Raw genomic sequence first — 21,323 nt, 5'->3', positions numbered from 1 at the left:
CACTGCTCTCTCAGTATCCATAATCTGTATTATTGTCTCATGATTACTGATTTATGCAAAGATTTTTCTTCCAGGCATAATGTACAGCAGGATCAAGCAACTGCATCATTTGTAGTCTTTCAAAATAGGTTTGTGCAGCAGATTGTTTTACCTCTGCATGCCAGAAAACGTAAAGGAAGAGGAATGAGAGAGTAAAATAGTGTATTCAAATATACTTTCCAAACAAGCATATGTGGTAGTGGAGACTTCTCTGGATGGATCAGGATCAGGTATCTGTTTCCATATGTGGGAAGGTTTGGTGACAGTTTGAGCGTTTGTACAGTCGACCTCAGTGACAATTGGGAGCCCCGAGGGAGGAGGGAACAGTCTGTTCAACATTTGTGTATTCCTCATCAACTGACTGCACCTGCAATCTTAATCATCAGCAATCAGCTATCTGGGCATTTTGGAAAGTAGCAGCAGTGAGGAGCAGAGCTTGAGAAGACTGTGGAAAGAGAAAGAAGGCTATCATTCCTGAAGTGTGAGGAAAATCCTGAAGATATGTCTGTTTCTGAGCATTGGCTAAGCTGAATTTGGGGCTGAACATTAAGCAAGCATGTAAAAAGGGATATTCTGTGTCCTACTCTCTATTTCTATATTTCTTTCTCTTCTCATATTCCTGTGAATATGAGAAAATTTGCCTATTTTGACTATATCAAGCTATATTCTCTTTTCCCCATGTATGCTTTATCATTATATATTTTCTCTGTGCTTTGGGCTTTTAAAATGATTAATATTTTTAAGCTAAGGACAGTCATGTTTCTTTGGTGTAATTGCTACAGAGACATACAGGGTAGAACTGTTGTCTGTCTAGTGTGACTTGGATTGTTTGCCCAGACTGAGGATAAGATCTTCATGGGAAAATAGTTCTGCCTGGTTGGGCTCCTATATGAATACTATTCTTCTGACTAAGAGGATCCTGTTATATTTGATTAGTGTAAATATTAAGGTTTTTATGCTTAAAAAAACCAAGCACCCTTCTCATTTTCCTGAAAGCAGTTTTATTTTGTAATGGTGAAGGGGGACCACACACGTGCTCTCATATGTGTCATGGGATTTCCAGGCACCATCTGTTATACTGAGATTTGGCCTTTATTCTGGAGTAAAAAAGTAAAGCGAAACTTCCAGTGTGACTGGTGTTTGAAGAAATAAAGCTGTCAGGAGTACAAATGTCACTGCTTATTGAGTCTCTGTGTGGTGCACACCCTGACCTACAGGAGTTCCTGCAGGAGCCTGCCTGGCTGGCACACAAGCTCCTGAGCTTTCCCACTCCGCTGTTATGGCTGGTAAATTTGCAAGTAAATACAAACATGGGAAAAGATATGATGCTTCTAGAGTTAATGACATCCTTCCAAAATCACTTAATTGTGTGCTAGGCAGAGTTTCGTTTCCATTAGTAAATGCTTTGATGCCTAGAGATGAAATGTGGGGTTGCCTCTTCTGTTCAGCATTTGGGAGCTGGTATTAAGCAGCTGTTGATAATGGTGCAGTGTACACTTTGTGTGTTGAGAGCTTTGCAAACATACAGATCTGTTTGCTTTTTAGGGATGACATAGGCACAAGAGTATGTATGGAGGAGGGAAATGGGAAATCATTAGGTATGTTTTTTGCCACCTCACTTGACTTTCTGTGGAAATGACAACTGTGTCATCCCTTTCACGATGACTTCACGCTCCTTTAATTGAGGTTCTGTAAAATAAATCTTGTAGCTAATTCAGATTTGGCCAAGTCCAGTCTATTTTACCGATAGATTTTTCTGTCTGGTTGATAATATTGCTCTGTTCTTTGTGTTTAATCACTAATCAATTATTGCATTCAGTTTAAATTCCCTGTTGCGCCATTCAGCTGGCATTGAATTCTGCCACCTTCTTACCAAGCTCTGTTGCATTTCTAGTTGTATCTGTTTTGGCATGCCTAAGTGGAAAATTGGCACAAAGAGCAGTTTCTTCACCTCCTTCCTATAACAATTCTCTGAGTTTCTGTAAGCAGGAGTAAGTTGAATTTTTAAAAGCTGAAGACAAAATCGTTTGAAACTTACATTCCTCTCTGAGTGTCTCCCCTGCATTTGCTATCTGCTAATCCTTTTGGGTTTTTTCAAGTTTTCTGTATTCTGGAAAGTAAAATCAACTAGATCAGAGTGATACTGTATCCTGTTCCAAATCAGCATCTTGGTAATAGTTTACACCAGAGAGTGTAAGATACTTTGCAGTGAAACAGAGAGCCAACCCCTATGGGAAACTTCTATTAAATGCTAGTAGTTGGATATTGGTCTATCTGCTTGTGTGGGTCTTACTGACTACCATGAGGGTAGAATTTTATAAATTCTGCTAGTAATTAACTTCCTAATTTGACTGTTTTTCTCAATGACTCTCATGGGATTGTACTGTGAAAAAACGTTTCTTTAGTTGTCTATTCTTTTTACAGTGAAATCAAACATTCACATCTTCTGTAGTTTAGTTGTTTTGTGGTTTCATCTGGCTGTTCCAAAGTTTACCCCTGGTGTTTTGGGATCCGCGGAGGCCAGGCATGCCGGGCTTCTTATTCTGCTTTCTCAAACTATTTAATGAAGGAAGATAAGAATTATGGATCAAAAGAAAAGAGAAAAATTGTGTCCTGCAAAAGGCTAGGTGGTTTTTTTACTAAACTAATCTTTATCTAACCAGGAAAGAGGAAAAACTTTTGCTCTTGTAATTATGTGAGGAAGGCAGAGAGCTGGGTGTGCTTCATTATATTTACAGGCAGGGCAAGTGTGGTTCTTGTGCAGTAATTGGCTGTAGAGGTATTAAAGATTATTGGAAACTCAAAGGTCAGAACTTTTGCTGAATCAGGGTCTGTGTGAACTGGAAGGCTACAGAGGTACCTGATGTGAAAGATTTGACTTCAGAGGCTGTCCAACAGGTATAGTAAAATTATAGCAGTCTAGTCTGTGCCCTCCCTGGGGGTGTTGGTGACTCTTGAGATGCCCTCCCTGGCCAGCTGCTCCGTGTGCCTGTCTCAGTGTGTGTGTACACAGACACATTTCCTGAGCTTCATCTGAGCTTCAGCTGCTTCACAGAGTACTTCCATCCCTGTGATCGCCAGCCAGGCAGAGGTGTGGAGGAGGGTGTGACTCCCTCCTTGGGGTAGCTTGTTTTTATTTCACAGTATACCTAATTTGGAAGACTTTGGGAATAGACTACACAGACTTTGTCACACCATTGAAGTTTTACTGAACTGATTTAGCTGTGGCTAAGACAAAAGAAGGTAACATCTTATAGTTTGCTTTGTTGGTTGTTTCAAAGACGACAATATTAATGAACAGGTGTGAGAAATCCCTTTCAGATTGTGCTGGCATTTCCAGTTCTCTCAGCTCATACTGAATTTGCTTGTTCTGTGAACTTTCTTTTTCCTTTGTGGTTCTAAATCCGGGATCCTGGTTTGTTGACTGGGGGATTTTTTTCCCCCCTGCATTTTTCATTTCTCACCTTGTCCCACTCTTTCTCACTCATGCACAGTTGAGCTTGCTGCAGTGCAGCCCTGTGTCATTGTCTAGTCATTGCCAACATGGCTGTTGTCAGGGCCTCCATCTGTCCTCATGCCCTGTTTAGTGTAATGTAATCATTACCTTGCTTGTGGAGAGCGAAGGTGCTCCTGCTAAGTAAATGTTTACCAACACTGCTGAAGGCTAACTTAGGGAAGAGAGAGAGGGAAAGATTGTTTTAAATTTTGTTTTGTCTCTATTTTTTTTTAAACAGAACCTTGTTCCTGAGTGAAGCAACTGATGAGTGTTTTCCTTCACCAGACTGTGATCAAAGGTAAGTGCACAACCTTTTGCATTTTTATGGACTGACATATTCAGACTTGGTGAGGGTAAGGCCTCAAGTCCTCCTGAGCAGTCTCATGTCAGAAAAGAGACGTGGATTAGGAGGAGGCTAGACTATTTTGCTGCAGTGTGAAGTTGCACTCTCTTTCATCCCTCTATAAAGAGTTGCAGAGGAAACAATTTCATGTCTCTGGTCTTCAGTTGTACTGTTGTCAGCACAAAGTGGCAGGTGAGTTAATTTAGGTCAAGAAGGAATTTCTGATGCAGTTCTGGGACTGTGATACTGTGATAAGACTGGGTTGCTTACTGCTAAATATTACTTTATTGAGATGGAGTTACTACTTCCATACCTTCTGGGCAAAATTTGGGGCAATGTCATTCATTATCCATTAACTCTGCCTTTGAAAAGAAATGGGAAGGATGTGGGCTAAAAAGCTTTTAAAGTTTCAGATTTTGCGTTTCACAGAATCTCTGACCCGTGCATAACAGCTGTAAGATCCCTTCGGGAATAACTATTTATGTTCCTCCCAGCATACTGGAACTGCATTCGTGACTTAAACCCACAGGAAATATCATAAATGTAATTAAAAATTAAAAATAGGAATACTGGATTGGTCAAAATTCTGTGCTGAAGGAAAGGAGTTCTATTTTCTTTCCCCCCTCATTTCTGTCTGGATGAATAGTGAGGGAAGGTTATTCTTGTGGAGTTTATTTAGTATATATGTTTGAATACTGTACTCTAATGTAGCAAAAGAAAAGCACTGTTCTCCCAGGTTGTCTGATGGAAAACTTGCAGAGATTCAGCCTCCTGTAATATTTATGATTTTCAGGTGCTAATATACTTACAAAAGTGTTAATCCTGTCTTAGGAGTGGAAGTTCCTACAATCAGTGCAGTAGAAAGACAGATGATGTGATCCAGTGAAAGGTTCTTAGATTGTTTTCTTGGAAAGAACAGGGATGATTTAGTTCTGTGTGTATGCTGAACAAATCTGATTGAAGTACTTTTTCATGCCTTAAAGAGTGCTGTATGGATTTCTCAGATTGCTTTATTTGAGTAGACCACTATGGCTTTAACTGTGCAGAAAATCGGGGGCAGAGAAGGAAGGATGGAACAGCTCATGACTTAGGCAAGTAGCCTGGGTTTATGGAAAGGAGATTACAGAGCTGGTGCTTAGGGCTGAGTTCCAGTGTGCAGTAGCTGACGTGGTGAGGAAAGGTGGATATGCTGGAACAAAGACTTTGGGCTCTTTGAGCCTTACATAGGCTACAATTCTAAATTCCTTTGTATGTCAACCAGAAGCTGCTGAACCTTACTGAATTTTCCTGTTAAGGCTCTGATACTGTTGCCCAAATGAAAGATATCTTCCCGGGCTGATTTCCACCCAGGTCCCACTTTCTTTTGGCAGCCACTCACACTGCAGCTTTATGCTTTTTCACAACCCTAACCCTGAGTTTTCTACAGACATGTAGACAAGAGTCCTTAGGCCTTGGTTGGATAAAAGGATTTTGGAAGAGAGGTATGACCTATGTAGGTGGTGTGGCTCTGTTATCATAACTCATTCCAGTGTGATTCAAATACTAAATCTTGTCTCCTGTCAACTTTTTATCAGTTTTGCAGGTGATATTTGCAGAGACACTAGTAAAGGAACAAAAATTACTTGAAATGTGTGGTACATGTTTGTATACTTGCAGTGCATTCTTGTGAAGAGTAAACTGGTAGAAGAAGCTGCAGCTAAGTTTGCAAACTCAAAGTTTTAAAAAGAATAAATTGCACAAAAATTTGACATGGAGTAGAATGAGTGTAGTGACCACATTAGCGTTCTACTCAGCTTGAATAGTGATGTACTTCCAGAGACATTTGGTGTAACTTTCATGTTGATAGATATTTATAATAAGTGAAAGAGTCAAAATATTAATGGAGCACTTCATGTGTTCTGCTAGTGTCAGTGTGTATATGACAACATGGCTAGAAGAGCAAGGGGAGAGCAATGTTTGACTTAAGGTAGAGCCACAGTAAATTGCTACTACACCACTGATTTCATTGACACAAAGGGTAGAAAATGGGAAAGACAGCAGAAATGTAGAAATTACAGGAGATGGAAAGGGGACCATGCAGTAGAATATACAGCCAGGTAGTCCATGCAGAATCCATTTCACTCTACATAGGTTATTGGAAATTTTAAGTTATTATTATTAATTTAAAAGTGGAATTTAGGCTTTCCTTGTACTAGTATATTGTTAGTTCATCCTTAGCAATACTTGCTAATTGCTTAAGACTAATGTCTTAATGCTTCCTGCCTATGCCAGCAATATCCCACAGTTAAATTACAGAAAGTGAATGCCAAAATGCCTATAGCATACTTTTCAAAAAACATTTATTTTCCCAAAAGTCTTTATTTTCCTGTGAGATATCTCAACTCTATTCAGTTGTAGCAGAAATAGAGGGGCAAATAACTTCTTTTCTCTTCTATTATATTTTAACTTTTTCTAGTTCCTAACTGTGTTTGTTTTGTTAGTTGGTTCTAATAAGGATTTGTCTGCCGGTCAGTCACCTTTGCAGTCACCAGTTCTTCATCTCCATGTCTGGAGCAGGCTGCAGTAAACCAGTTCCTCTGAAACTTTGTGGAATTGACCTAATATTATCAAAGAGGTGCTCTCATCGAAACATCTCCAGAGGTGTGCTAGTTTATTTAAATAGTGTGTCTTCATGACATTGTGCCACATTTATTCAATAGGGATGAGTTCTAGTGCTTGGACAGGATTTAGTTTTAAACTTTTCAATTAGCTTATTGGTCTGACGTTTGAGAACTGGCACATTCATAGTGGATTTTTGCCAGCTACAATTTACATCATTTTTAAGGGTTGGCTATTGCTGAAGATGAGTCTGTCAAGTATTAAAGATTAATACAAAAATTAACTACCTGAAATTGTAAGCACTATGAAGTGGAAAGACCGTGTAAGACTAGCAACCAGCATAGCCATACCCACTAACCGCATTATCCTTTCCTCCATTTAAGCATACTTTGTCCCCAAGTGGGCCTTGGAGATCTGTGAGGTAAGAAATGTGAGCACAGCTGAACAGAAACAAATAACTAATTACAAAGCAGAAGGGCATGACTTAGGGTGCTTTGTGGGGGCCTGTTCCTCCCTTCTGGATGTATCATCTGTTTGTCAGTTGAACGGCTTAACTCTGACCCTTTTTACCCTGTTCATCATGCATTTTAAATGAATATCATGGCTGGGGAATGCTGCGTTCAATATATTAAGAGCTTTTCCCCTCCCTTAACATAGAAGATTAAAAGTAACACATTATTGTTAGGTTTTCTTCTATAAATGCAGATGCATATTCTTCCTTTCTTTCACCTTCTTTCACAAAATGATTCATGTGCTTAATATATTACAAAACTCTGTTAGTCTCTCAGATTTTATTTACTATATCTGATATTAAAGTTGTTGGTCCAAAGACCCACACCAAACTGCCAAGGTCTGTCTGAAGGCCATCCTTAAAGGCTTCAGAAATCAGCTTAGGTTTTGATTATGGACAACTTGGAGTACTTCCCAGAAAAGACCTGGGCAGCTGACAGTTAAGAGATGAATATTGCTTCCATTGATTTTTAAATTTGTTCCTGCAACCGCTATGCACCAGCCTCTTGTGAGTGTACAGCACGAGCTAGGAGCTGAGGCAAGTCAGAAGGTAAGGGTGACCCCAGTGCAGCAGTGCCACCATTGATGAGGCACAGTTCCACAGGGTCTGAGCATGGCAGGCAGAGCTGGCTCCTAGTAACAGGGTTTGTTGACACTCCCAGCTAAGAGGGAGCAATGAGGTTCCATCCAGGAGTTTAAGACATGGCTGGAGGCAAAGCAGCATCGTGGGTCCAAAGGCCACCCAGGAGATAGGGCCAAAGACAGAACTGGGTTCACGTTACACCATGTATATGAGGGATCTTTCCAGAAGAAGAGCTTCCTACAGCCTAAGTCAATCCAGGAGATGAAGCCAGAGGCAGGGCTGCAGACAGGTATACCTGCAGCAAAGTTCAGGCAGAGAGCAGGGGGCCAGGCCCAGCCTTAAATCGGGGTGCAGAGGGAGTGCATGGAGGTCCACTTGAGAGTAGTCCATGTCATCAAAGGCTGATGGTGCCTCAGGTACTGACACCTTTAGTTCCTTAATGGCATGAAAGGTTGCTTGTTCCCTCTACTGCCATCTCACATGAATTTTAATTATATAACTGGTACCAATTACAAAGCCTCTTTGTTTCACTGAAGAAAAAGAAAAGAGTTCTCACTCACATGTTTATTCTGGCTTCAGAAATTGTTGCCTTGCTGGATAGGCACTCATTCCAAATGGGGTGGATAGTGGTTCACTTGTCTCCTGCTGTTAAAGACAGAGATGTGTTTTTAGGATACAACCATTTTGCTGTTTGCTTGTTTTGCTTTGTTTTGTTTCCCCTCTTAATTCCAACATCAACTACAACCAGAGTGGCAAAAAGGACCTTTTCAAGAACCACTCTTGTTTTCTATTTCAGTGCCAGGACAAAAAAAAGGATAATATGGCATATCTGTCTTTGATTAAATTTCAGGTTGGGTAGATTTCACCAGTGGTGACGTGAACATTCAAGCCAACTAGAAATTTACCAAAATATGTGCAAATAAAATGACTTGATTGAAGCTGAAGAGATTCTACCTACTCAAGTCTGCAAAGTCAATCTCCTTTCTCAGCCCAATCCCAGCCTCCATTCTGGCTATGTTCACATGGCTTGTTAAGGCAATAAGCTCTTGTTGGGTTTAATTGTAGTCTTCCTTGTGCTTTGGGTGGATCTCTGTTATCCTTAGTTAAAGAGGAAATTCAGGAGAGGAAACTGTTCTTTTGTCAACGGGCAGATATTGGCTGGGTTAAGTGCATCCTTGAATCGTCTATGCCTTTCACAGCTGCTAAGGTGCATGAGAAGTTTTACCTTCTCCCTTAGTGATCCCTAGAAAATCTGAGTTCTGCCCAAGTATCTTTTTGAAAAGAGCTGAGGTAATATATATTCTGTATCAATATTTGGGTGAGGAAGAATGGAGAAACTCAAAGGAAATGAATTTTTTTTCAGCTAGTAAGTGCAGTATTTAAGTACCTCAATAGTAATCTATCTTTGCTGGTATTTTTTCAGGGAAATTTACACACAAATAGGTTTAGTCTTCACAGCTTCAGTGAGAATTTCAAGATTTATGGGACTGGCTACATTATATCCTGTGTGTTCCCTTCAGCTGCGAATATGGTAAATTGAGTTAATGAGATGGTGGACAGAGCCCGGGGGGACAAGATCTGTGAACAGGGTAGACTGGGGATGGGGAGGGGGTGTGTGTGACTGAAGAACTTGGGTGAGTAATTCTTACTTGGCACTTTACCATAATCCATTCTAGATTTATGTCTTTCTCTCTGGAGTTTAAGATAGAACTATCAGTACTATTGTGTCATGATGACTTACAAATAAGGCTTGATGAAGAAAAACACTTCAAATAATGTAAGCTAAACAAGCACATGTCTTATTATGTCTTGGTAGCCAGAACCATTTAGGCCTTGACCGTTTCTCAAGTGTAATCAGTGTGAAAAGCATAATAAACCTGAGGTATTTTGAAAAACGTGTAACAGAAAAACATACCCTTTGAGCATGGCAGGGCATGAAAAACGTGTTTCGTCCAGCTGTTTAAAGTCTTCATGAAAATTCAAGTAAACATTGTAGTATAGCTCAATAAATGAGAGGCATCCGAGAGGAATTATCAAGTGTCCTGCTTCATGAAGTTAGGATTTCAGTATATGTCTGTTAGCAGATTTGCTTGGACAGTCGAATTTTGCTGATTTTTTGTTTAATGTTTCAAGATCGGGTTATTTACAATCTAAGGCCACTTGGTTGAAATGTATTTACCTTGGTATCATGTGCTCTTTTAAGTTGGTACAAAACACAGCAAACAGCTTGGGTCTTATCAACATCCTAGAAATCATGCCATTATACAGTATGACCCTGGTGAGGTGGAAATACTGCAAATACTGTTAACATTTTTGTAAAAAACATGATTCTTTTGTAGGGACTCTAAAAGACACTTTTCTTTCTCTGAGTTATTAGTTCTGATTTTTAGATGAGTTTTCCAGATTATGGGTATTAGAAGTAGAGGAAAGATACTGGCTGGTCCATAAATACTGCAGCATGCACGATTTCAGCCAGTGACGGAAGAGAGACTTTCATCTGAATCATGACTAGATATTTTGAATTTGTTTTCATTTCTCTGGGCATTACCCTCACAAAAATTACTTTTTCAATCTGTTTTAATTCACAGATCTAAAAAAAAACCCTACCTAATAAAGGTACTGACACCTTTACACAGAATTAAAGCTTCTGAGGATTGGCTTGATTTTCTTGGACCCCTCAGAAGTAGTCTGCTGATTCTGGTGGAGACCCGCTGCTCTGGTGTTGTATAATTCTGCAATTGTGCGACTGCTGTCTCTGTGATTAAAATCCGTTGAATAGCAAATATAAAGATCATGCAGTGGTGTCAGAAAGACCTTGTATATCACAGTCAGCACTGGGCCTGTTATTGAAAGACCTACAGGGTTATCCCAATGAGTGGGAAGCTGCCTGGAAGGGGAGACTGTCCTTAAATTGAGCAGCAGTAGAGACTGTTTGTTAACTGGTAGCAATATTTGCAATTTCCCCCTTTATTTCCAGGGCTCTTCGGAAAAGATTACCGCAAACCAACAGTGTGCAGAGCTGCATTATTGTCTTATGGTAGGGTAATTAGGACTGAACTGTGTAGAAAAATACCATTGAAATCTCACCAGAACTACCTGCTAGTATGAAGACATAGTTCATGTGCTTGCCCCTAAATGGTGCTTAACCTCAGTTGGGCTAAGTTATTCCTCTGGTTGCCATTGATCTAGGGGACACTGTGGAATAGTTGTGGGAGTTGGTGGGGCATGGGTTAGGGCAGGAGGGTTAGGGTTAAGGAGGATGAAGAAGAGGAAGTCTAGCCTTTGAGAGAAATACTGAAGTTGTGACTTTAGGCAGTGAGCAAAAGTTAATTGTCTTCATGTATATGGAGCAGTAGTAATTCTTCTTTCTAATGTTTTCTAAACGAATAGATTTGAAAAGGTTACCAGCAAGTGTCCAGTAAGACTGAATCTCTATAAAACACTGGAGACTGGAGAAAGGTGTATTAAGTGTATAGTGGAAACCCATCATGAAAATCTCAGTTATTCTAAAAACTGGTTCTTTGTTGTGTGGAGTCAGAATTTTCTGTCATCTTTCTGATTAGTGGAGTATCAAGAGATTTCCAACATCTGCTGTTTGCATACTGCAGCTTGAATGGAAAAGGGTTTGTTTACTGGCATAGATGGGAGCTAAAAATTTTAATGGTTTTAGGTTATGATTCTATGAAAATTTTTGTCAGCATTATCCATCTGCAGTTCACAAAGGCTTGCAGATTCGCAGTGCTGCATTGTAGCATGACTTGTATGTGAGAGGATTTTTTTTTTGAATGAGGCAAAATAGAGAATTGTCTCCTCTCTTAGATGTGGAAACAACATTTTTCAAAGGTGCTCAACTTCCATTTATCTTTCATTGATTGATTAGAACAGCAGCTCTAGTTTTATGTGTGTAATCCTTATCCCTCAGCACCTCGTCTTTTATTCACTGCTTAGCAATAAATATCTTTGTAGCTATGTGCTTTCCTTTCTGAAATACTTCAGTGGTTTTTTTTCAGTTTTCATATTAAATAAATGAATGAAGAATTGCTTTTTGTAATATAAGGTAATGTAATGTTTTTGTAATATATCTTCTAGGATTAAAAAACACTGAGCAAATCTTTGTGCCATTGTAGGACAGAAAGAATACCTATTGTATGCCTATTCGGAATGAATTTTATTGTTAATTCAAAAGGAAAGTAATTTACTCTTAAAAAACATTTTAAAACATTTTCCACCTTAGCTTCCAGGGTTTTTTTGTTTTTGGTCCTGCCAAAACAATGAGACAGTAGGAAATATCTTTGAGGCAGACCTTAAAGCTGGACATTCTACAAAAGCAGGTTAAATCATAGTAGGTAAACCCAAGAGCCTGGTGCTTGACCCTTGTTTCTGATGTTAGTTTTTAGTTTGTTATTGTCAGGATAAAATTTTTACGAGGTGCTTTTTTCACTTTATAACAGAGACGGCACTTGATGAATCAGTGAGATTCAGGCCTCTTCTGGAGTGCTCTCTACTACCCTGCAACATTCCATTGCATTAAGGTCGCCCTGTCTTACTACAGAAGTGTTTGCTGTGCACTGTCAGCTCCTGTTATAGGAACTCCTCTAGAGATGTGTGCTAGTATGTCATCCTGTCTGAAAACCCTCTACTCCCAAACCCTGACTGGGAAAGGATACAACTTTGAGCATACCTGGGGCATTGCATCTTTGAAGAGCAGAGTATGCTGCTGTGGTAGGAAGTACCTTTTTTCCTGCCTGTGTCTCTGCTTCTCTACAGCACCGTTTCCTGTTACCTTTTGAAGTAGAGAGCCCCTCTTGTGCCAGGCTTTCAGGAGTTTAGCTCCTGCCCCCCCCCCCCCCAACCATTGCTACCAAAAGTGCTTACACGGGGACAGAGCATAATCTGAGATTTATGTATTTGTTCCTTTAACATGTTAATTTTTTATTAGTGGTGCACAAGAAGGTGATTTTTCTTTGTCCCTCTGTAAATTTATTCCAGTCTCCAGATTCCAATAATAGTGTCTGAATATACATAGTTGATTTGCTCCCTGCACCGCCCCAAATGAGATCAGTTCCCTGAGTGAAGCTGCAAACCACATTAGGGCAAGAGAAGCAATTTACTGCTGCTGAATACATTTTCTGAGTGTAGTTTCTCTGATCTTGTCAGCTTGTCAGTCTAGAGGCATCCATAAACCCGTGACAGCTTCAGAAGATGAACTCTGGCAGCAGGCTGTCAGGGTGCCAGGCACTGCTGTCTGTGGGCTCCCTTTTTTTGCTCTCCCCCTTTGCCTGCCTGCTTGCTCTCCCTCTGCCTGCCAGCCTCTCTCTTCTCTGTCTCCCTCTCCTTCCTCTTCCCCCACTCACTCCCCACCTCCCTCTACCTTATTGATGTGGGTTTAGGTGCTGCTGTTCTTGGTGGTGACACCTTTTTGGTTTCCTCCTTCACTCTAGCCACTGGAACAAAAGGAGAGCTGGCTGCCCGTGGTGCAGCACCTGTCTTTGCAGCCTGAGTAGTGACAGGGAGGGAAGTGGGGCGCTCTGCGTGCTCGCCCGCCTGCGCCAGCAGTGAGCTTGTTCAGTCACTTTGCTATAAATGCCTTTGAACTGCTGCCAGATCCCATTGTCTGCCGTGCAAATGGAGTTCAGCGCCCCACCGTGATTAGATGCACAGTGTGTAAAAGGAGGAAGGAATGGAGGAGCTGTTCCCACCCTGAGTCGCATCTCGAATCTGCCGTGTGCCGTGAGAAGCTGAGCACTGGACCATGCTTTCCTTTGCACTGGACCATGCCTTCCTTTGCACACCATCTTCCTTACTTTCCTCTCATTGTTCCTGAGATTTTAGGGAGTGACATGGGAGCTTTTCAGAGAGGAGCTGCAAGGCAAGATAGATTCTGGGGGGAAGGGAGCTGTGCTTTTGGATTGTTTACGTGGGACTGTGCTTTGCCCACCACCTACCTGTAGCTGCAGTATGGTATAGCAGCTAGTCTTTAATGGTGCTTATGCTCAGCACTAACGTGCTCTTTTTAATAGCATGAATTTATTTACATTTTTCCATTTGCCTGTGCTTAAAATTACAGCATCCTTAGGTTGACAAAATATGAGAGATTTTGGCAACACTGAGTGAAGGGAAGGCAGCCACTGGTACTAATGGTTTATCCATCTACCAGCTGTGCAGCCCAGCTGCCCTTCCCCAGAAAGGCCTAGCTCACTGTATGATTTTTGTGAAGACCAGCTCTCAGTCTTTCTTGCTTTCCATTTGGCTCTGTGTCTTTCCTTGGGTTGCTGACTTTCTGACCTGTTTGGATAGATTAACTGCATGTAAGGATTTCACTTTTAAAGGTAGGAATTTGAATCTTTGTGCCTATCTTCGCTGTTACTTGTCTAAGTGCTACTAGGTTGTTACAAGAAAACACTGTTTTCTTTCATGCCTTGCTGTTTGACTGCTTGTTAACCAGTCATTATCTGCAAGGACAATGCTTTGAGAGGAGGATGGAGGAGCTGCTATTCAGTGACTGTATTAGGCAGTGCACTAAGTGGAGTTGGCAGGGCTTGTATCTCATACTGATATGCCTGCTATAGTTCCTTGCTCATTAAGCTCTTTGTTAGTTCCTTCTCCTCTGCCTCCCCCTGCTCTCCTTTTCCCTCCCCACAGAATGTCTCTGCATCTAACCTTGCTGCTGGGTTAAAGTCACGTTCTGAAATGTGCTGGAGGAGGATGAAATCTGGCCTGTGATGAACTGGTGGCTCATTAATGCACTTGAGTAGCGCAGGGAAGGTGGTTGTAGCTGCACACGCCTTTGCCTAGGCTGCTGCTCATGATGCACTATAAATAGATACTCCCTTGAACCTTCATTGTCTTGGCTATCAGACTGGTAGATGAAGAGATATCAGCAATATTGGTAATTGATGAAATCACTGTAAAGATCACACCCATTGTACAGAACATTTAGAAAATCAGAGGATGCTTTATATGTTTTCTGAGGACTAAATCACAATTATTAGTGTTTTGTCACACAGCAATCTAAATTCTCGTTTGTATCTCAAGAGCAAAGCTAGTTCTGCTTAGTTAATATTTAGCAAGATGAAAGCTTAGAAATGGAAATTTTTATACATATTATTTTTCCTTTAACCACAGACTAGTAAATGATGATCCTTTGGTTAACAGTGTGTTTGATTTCCATTATTTTTTTAGTTTCTTGGAAAAGAGATTCACTTGGAACACTGAGGGTTTTTCTGGTCATTAAGAAACTTCTTGATCCTTGAGCTGACATGTAGCTGCCATTCTCTTGGTCAAGGCACATTAAACAGAATTTGGGTCTTTGAAAATATTCTTTTATTAACCAGTCACGTTCATGTCAATAATACAGATGCTCCTGAAATTTGGCCAGACACTGCAGATGTAGAAAGCAAGAGCATGGCCTGGGGCATAGACTTGAGACTTTTCACCAGGCCTCTTTTCTTAATGGTCTTTGGTTTTTCATGTTAAAGTAACAAATATAAGTTAGGTGGTTAGCCTGCATTGTAAGCATCAGTGTAGACTGTTGCTATCTAAAACCTGCCCTCACAAATGTGGCTATATGGAAGAGGAGACACAGTTTTCAATTACCTTCTCTACCCTTCCCCTTCACTCCCCAAATTCAGCTCATAAAGGATGAAGAAGGGTGATGGTCTCTGTTTAAGTGATGTCATATGTTTCAGGTTAGCTAAAATTGCAGGTTTTTTCCATATTGTTTTAGGATGTGGCCTTTCCATAAGCCATCCAGTTCAAGAATCCCAAAGATATAAAGAAAAGGTATATTTTGATAGGCATACTTAACCAAAAGAGAGCCAAGGAACCCTGTTGAAGGGTTGCTGCTGACTCCAAAAATCTTGGATCTTACTTCACTGCTGGAATTGTCAGACAGCCTCCCATGTGGCTTTTCAGCTTTGATGATTTGAAGGAAATTACTAAAAACACAAATGATCTTTCAACATAAACATTTTTTTTCTCTAAACCATTGGAAACGCTGTATTAACTGTTCACCTTAGATGAAATATAACAGAAGGTTGTTAACCCTGCTGCTGTCCTTCCTGTGGAAGAACAATGTTAGGCACACTAAAATGCTGCAGTATGTCAGAGACATTTCAGGAATACAGCAGCCGTTTGCCTCAAGGCACAGTTAAGCTCACATTGCAAGGTGTTCAACCTGGTGTTACCACTTGGGTATATATAGACTTGTCCCTGTTGTTGTACCTCCTTTCACACCTGGACCTTGCTGAATTTTTCTTCCAGCAGGGTGAAGTTCCACTTGTAGAGCAGAGCTGGACAGGTGCCGGTATTGGAGCAGTTATCGCTCTGTGGGGCGCCTGTTTTCTGATGCTTCGTGATGGAGTCACCTGGTGCAGTTGTAGAAGCATTCAGTTATGTTTGAAAGCTGGGGCCTTTGTCTTATTCTCTGCAACACTAAAAAGAAGGTGATGGTTCCAATAACCTTGTTTCAAAAGAGACACTTGATAGTGCTCATTTGTAAAAAATGTTGGGTTGTTGGAAAATAGGAGGGGGAGGATGTAAAGAAGGAAGGTCTGCACACTAAGCCTGCTTGCACCCATTATGATGAGCCCAGGCATGAAATGAAAGGAAAACTCTGAGCTCTTCATTATCTAATGCTCTCTTAGGGCAATAACAAATTCACTGTAGAGTCAGCAAGCGCAGCCTAGGGGCTTGTGGAGAGGGAGCACACATTGTTCTTAGAATATGGCTGCTGCTGGAATATTTCACTGCAAGTATGAAGCCACTTTTAATGCAAAATATTCCTCAAAGGAATTTGGTTTTGTAGCTTGCTATTTGAAAAGCTGCTTTTAGTCAATGTGATGCCTTCTTCCAAACAAAAGACTGTGCAGTTAGGTATCGTATGAACATAGCATAGTCTTGCTTTTTCATACCCCTTATGTGAACTGAGATTATGCAGAGACCCTCCTTTTTGGAACTGAAAAAACCTAAAGAGAGACGTTTACCCCTCTCTGCTTTAGTGTGTTGTAGCTTTTCAGCCTTTTTCTGGTGCTTAGTGACCACTCTATATTATGTGCTTCATTTCAGAATAAGTAAATCAATTTTATACTGAAAATTCAAATGCAGAATATATTTGTGTGAAGGCCAAAGAGTCTTCCTGGGGATAGGGATGGGAATGTGGGAGAGCACATAATAAAAACCTCCAGAGTCTCCAACTGATAGATTGTTCGGTTTGTATTTCTATAAGGAGCAGGGGGTAGAAGATAAGGTGTTACTTCTGAGGTGGAAGCATTCATGGCGTTGATTCAGCCTGCAGATGTTACATCAGTTGGTGGACTACTCTGTTTAGCATTGTGGAGGGAAGTGGAATTCTCCCATAGAAATAGAGGACTCCTATATGTCCTCTTTATTTGTATTCTTACCAGAGTATTTGCAGAGTCCAAGGTGATTCTTCATATAAGCAGTTTGACCTAAAATAAACTCTGTCTTCCCCCTCTCAATAAATTAAATGTCACTGCCTGTAGTTTAACCTCCAAGGTGGCTCTTGTTGAATGAATGTGATTCCCGTTTTGATGCAAATAACAGCAGTGAAGGAAAGGAAATGTATGGTAGCCTGGAAAATGCAGTGGAAGGGAAAAGAATTTTCACCCCTTCCTTGGTTTCTTGTCAGCAAACCAAGCTGAGTTACAGTCCTTCTGCTAATTGAGAACGGATGGAGAATTTTTTTACTTTCTGTCTGTCTCAGATCTGGTTCTCTGGAGTGTTTGCAGTAGAGCAGCAAGATGTGACAATCCCACCCTTATCACTGTTTTGAAGTTTGTGTTTTACCCAGGTAACACCAGGATACCGATTCATTCTGATACATTCACAAAGTCCTGTAGAGGCATTGATGTTCAGCATCTTTGTGGCATGTGATTCCCATTTTCCAGATAGAGTTCCGGAATGTGTAACCGCATCAAGGTAAAAGTGGAGTTAAGGACTGAAGTCAGCTAGGGAATTCATTACCCTTGAACTCCCTAGCATTTAGGATGATGTCTGGCTCCCTCCAAGAGAGTACATGAAGAAGTCTCACTGTCTCAAGGATTCTTTGAACCCATTTCTTCTGTTTGTGGATCAGTGCACGAAGAGAAATTTAAGATTTTAATGTCCCACCCTGTCTCATCTCCTGTGATAATGCTGTTTGTCCTTTTGTTCTTCTAACCCTGCAAAAACAGAAAGACAGAAACCAAACAGGGTACTGAAGTTTCTCTGGCAACTCCTAACGTTGGTCTCTTGAACACAGAATTCTCACCTGTAGCTCATCTGTGGAGTCTTCCTCTCTGAATGCTTTGGGAAATTGGCATTCAGGTGAGAGGACAAAAATTGGGTCCTTAGTTTATGTATGCAGGAATTAGAAAACAGTCATCCTGTCTAACTCTGGAGGAGCTGAGTGAGGTAGCAGAAAGCTGAAAGTTATCACGTTTTCAGGCTGAAAACTTGATAACCCTTAACCCACACCCTGGGCACTGCTGCCCAGGGACAGCCTGGCTGAGCACAGGGACACCAGGGCTTGAGAGCTAGGGCCGTGTCCCTGGGTTTCTTGAGGCTGAAACGACCAATGCATTTTTCAAATTGTCACCTTGTGTGGCTGAGGAAGAGAACGATGTTCAGGTCTGCTCTCCTGGGAGGGGTGGGGTGATACTGGTGAATTTGCACAGTTTTCCATGCCCCTCTCAGCTGAGAGGGAGGTCAGGCAGCAAAGGCGGCACCTGGCAGCAGAGAAGAGGCTGGGTTCCATCCAGTGGCAGGCAGCTGCCTCATGATGCTGCCTGGTCGTGTCAACTAAATTGTTTGGAAAAATTCAGGCTGGCAATGGGGAATATGGGAAAAAAATAAACATGAAACCACTGGGGCAAGATTCTTGCTATAGGTACCAAGATGTCAGCAGGTCCTCTGAATGTGCTTTCTGTTAACACTTGCAATCACAGATATTCTGCAAGTCACTTAGCACTTCACAGGAGAGTGGGGACAAACTCAAAGCATTTCAAATTACTGCAGAAAAACTAACCCAGATTCATAATGAACACTGCATTTTACAGGCTTCATTTCTTCGTTGTATAAGAAAACAGCATGTCTTCCAAAAAGGTTTTACCTTTATAGTTCTATATACCATATAGAAATATGGTAGCTATATTCTATATTCTAGCTATAATTCTATATTCTATAATTCTATTCTAGCTACCAAATTAATTATATGAGAGTTAAGTAGACCAAATCATTAGAGTTAAAATTAATTTCCGTATTTTACTTCTAAAATTAATGTCTAAAATTTTAAAATATGTTGTTCATTATATATATTTCAGTAACATAGCTCTTCAAAGTTACTGTCTAGCTAAAAATTATTTATTCTGGTGTTTTGTCTGCAATGAAGAAGGTAGGAAACTTCAGAGTTGGGATCCAGACGGCCTTTGCTCTCTCATTTGCAGCACTGTTGAGTAGAATATGGAGGAAAACATTATGTCTGGAAGTATAGTGTTAATCTGAGGCTATGAGAAAGCATTAATTATTTAGTTATAGTGTTGCTGCGAAGTCAAGTTTGAATTAATTGAATGCTAAATGCAGTTGTTTTCTCTCCCATCGCATACATGCACAAGATATAGTGTTAAGTGATCTGAAAACTATAAAGTACCTGTTATTTCAGTGACATCAATTAGCACATTTGCACTTGGGATTTCAACATTAATGATGAATTTTCAGCATTTATAATGTTTCTTGAGATTATTCTTTAATGCAGGTAATCTAAACTGTCAGCTAACTAATACCACTTTTGTCTCTGTGTGGGACATGGTAAATGATTGAAAGGGCAGAAAGCACTGTTGGAATGTAGTTGAGGCAACTTTACTCTTTACATAGCGTAGCTCTAGCCTTCCATTGCTCCAGAATGCTTTGTTCTGGACAAAGGAAAGGGATGAATGCAGCAAGTACTGCAAGCGTGTTAGGTTTTTCACAACCAAACCAGTAGTGCCTTTAGTCAGGATATGGATGCAGTAATGTTGCAGTGTGTCTGGAATATTGCGTGACATAGTGAATTTCAGAGGTCCGGACTGTGTGAGCCCTCCTCTATCAGCATTAAATGCATAAGCTGTAAGCATGCTGGCCTGTTTCTGGTGGAATTCATCTTTGAAGTTGAGTTGTTGAGCCTTTTAGACCATGTTTCTTTTGGTAATTAGAGGAAACTGTTTTTTTAAATGCAGGCAAGCTAGACCTAATGTCATAGGAAAATTCTGTCTTTAGCCACTACGTTTGTGCCTCCTTAAGCAATGTGAGCTGCCATTTTTTCTTACTCCCCTCTGACACGCTGTGTGTCCCTCCAATTGTCTCACACTCCCACTCCCCTAGGGTTAGGGTCCTGAAAACCACAAAGCCCAGAGCTCCAGGCACGCTGCAGCTGCAAAAGGCATGCCAAGAGGATCACAGAACTGCCCCAACATGGCTTCCTCCACAGCTTTTTCCTTGGAACCAGCCTTAGCCCAAGGCTGTGTTTACTACCTAGGGTTAGGGTTCTGCCTAGGGTTAGGGGTTTGAAAACCACAAAGCCCAGAGCTCCAGGCACACTGCAGCTGCATCCCAAGGGTTACACAGAACTGCCACAACATGGCTTCCTCCCCACCTTTCTGCTTCGCACCAACCTCGCCCCCATGCACCTCTTCCTACCCCACCTAGGGTTAGGGTTCTGAAAACCACAAAGCCCAGAGCTCCAGGCACACTGCAGCTGCAAAAGGCATCCTAAGGGGAACACAGAACTGCCCTAACATGGCTTCCTCCACAGCTTTTTCCTTGGAACCAGCCTTAGCCCAAGGCTGCATTTACTGCTCTGCTGCTTAGGGTTAGGGTTGTGCTTTGCATTTTGTTTCTACTGCCTAGTATTCCTGGAACAGTTTCCCAATCTTGGCTGCCAAACCCTCCCTCCCTTTCTCTGCTCTTGTTAACCCATTTCTTCCAGAAATCGTTCCTACGTTGTTTACTTGACTAATTGTCTCTCTTTTGTAGCCTTCCTTTCTTATATCTACTGTTCTGGGTCATGTTTCTTAACGTGAGATAGTATGTATGGCAAGATGGAGTGTATTTTTCCCTATTTTGAGCATTGTTTTCATTAGATCTTCATGCAGTGGTTAGTTATAAATTCCCCTTTTCATTTTGAGTGCAGAATTTTTCACATAGTTTGCTATTTTCTGTGTCCTGTTAAAGAGCAGGCACATTTTATCTTAACATAATTGCGGGAATGTGAAGTAGGAAACACAGGGCTCTGGGCAAGCTGGGTGGTGCTCAGCAGTACTCCTGTCATTGCACAGCTTCACTGCAGTGGTAATTATGCTGCCATGGCTGTTATTCCCTAGCATGGACAAGCTCACAGAGGCAGGCACGAGATGGATCTGCTTACTGTTGTTAAACCATTTTGCGTCTCTTTCTTTGTGGAACAAGTCTTTCCACAAAAACAAGCACAAGACCCAGCATACTAGTAGAAATACACGTTGGTAAGTGATTATGTTGTTGTATGCAAGTGGTGGATCAAGTTACTGTGCTTTCTGCAATGCACTTTACAGACTGAGTACGCTGTAGCAGACTAGACCAAAAGAAATGTGTTCTCTGTCCTGCTGAAGACCTCGCCAAACAGGCAGATGCACATTTCTACTTGGAGAACATTTTTCTTTTCTGGAAATTTTCTTCTTTCTATTCCAACTGAGATTAGGCAATTGGATCACTGATTTTTTAAAAAAAAATGTGATTTCCTGTAT

At 41.0% G+C, this 21,323-nt stretch overlaps 1 protein-coding gene across 3 annotated transcripts in view; it reads left to right on the top strand.

Moving 5' to 3' along the window:
* The window catches only part of NDST2 (N-deacetylase and N-sulfotransferase 2), a 123,595-nt gene that overhangs the window by 68,759 nt on the left and 33,513 nt on the right, over positions 1-21,323 (top strand). For all 3 annotated transcript variants that reach the window (XM_036385552.2, XM_036385553.2, XM_036385554.2), the window contains one exon: positions 3,774-3,833. The gene's annotated coding sequence lies outside the window, so the exon portion shown is untranslated. The remainder of the gene's footprint in view (positions 1-3,773; positions 3,834-21,323) is intronic.

The sequence above is a fragment of the Molothrus ater genome, chromosome 8 (genome assembly GCF_012460135.2).
Source record: "Molothrus ater isolate BHLD 08-10-18 breed brown headed cowbird chromosome 8, BPBGC_Mater_1.1, whole genome shotgun sequence".
NCBI lineage: Eukaryota > Metazoa > Chordata > Aves > Passeriformes > Icteridae > Molothrus > Molothrus ater.
This window is presented reverse-complemented; position numbering and strand designations above follow the sequence as displayed.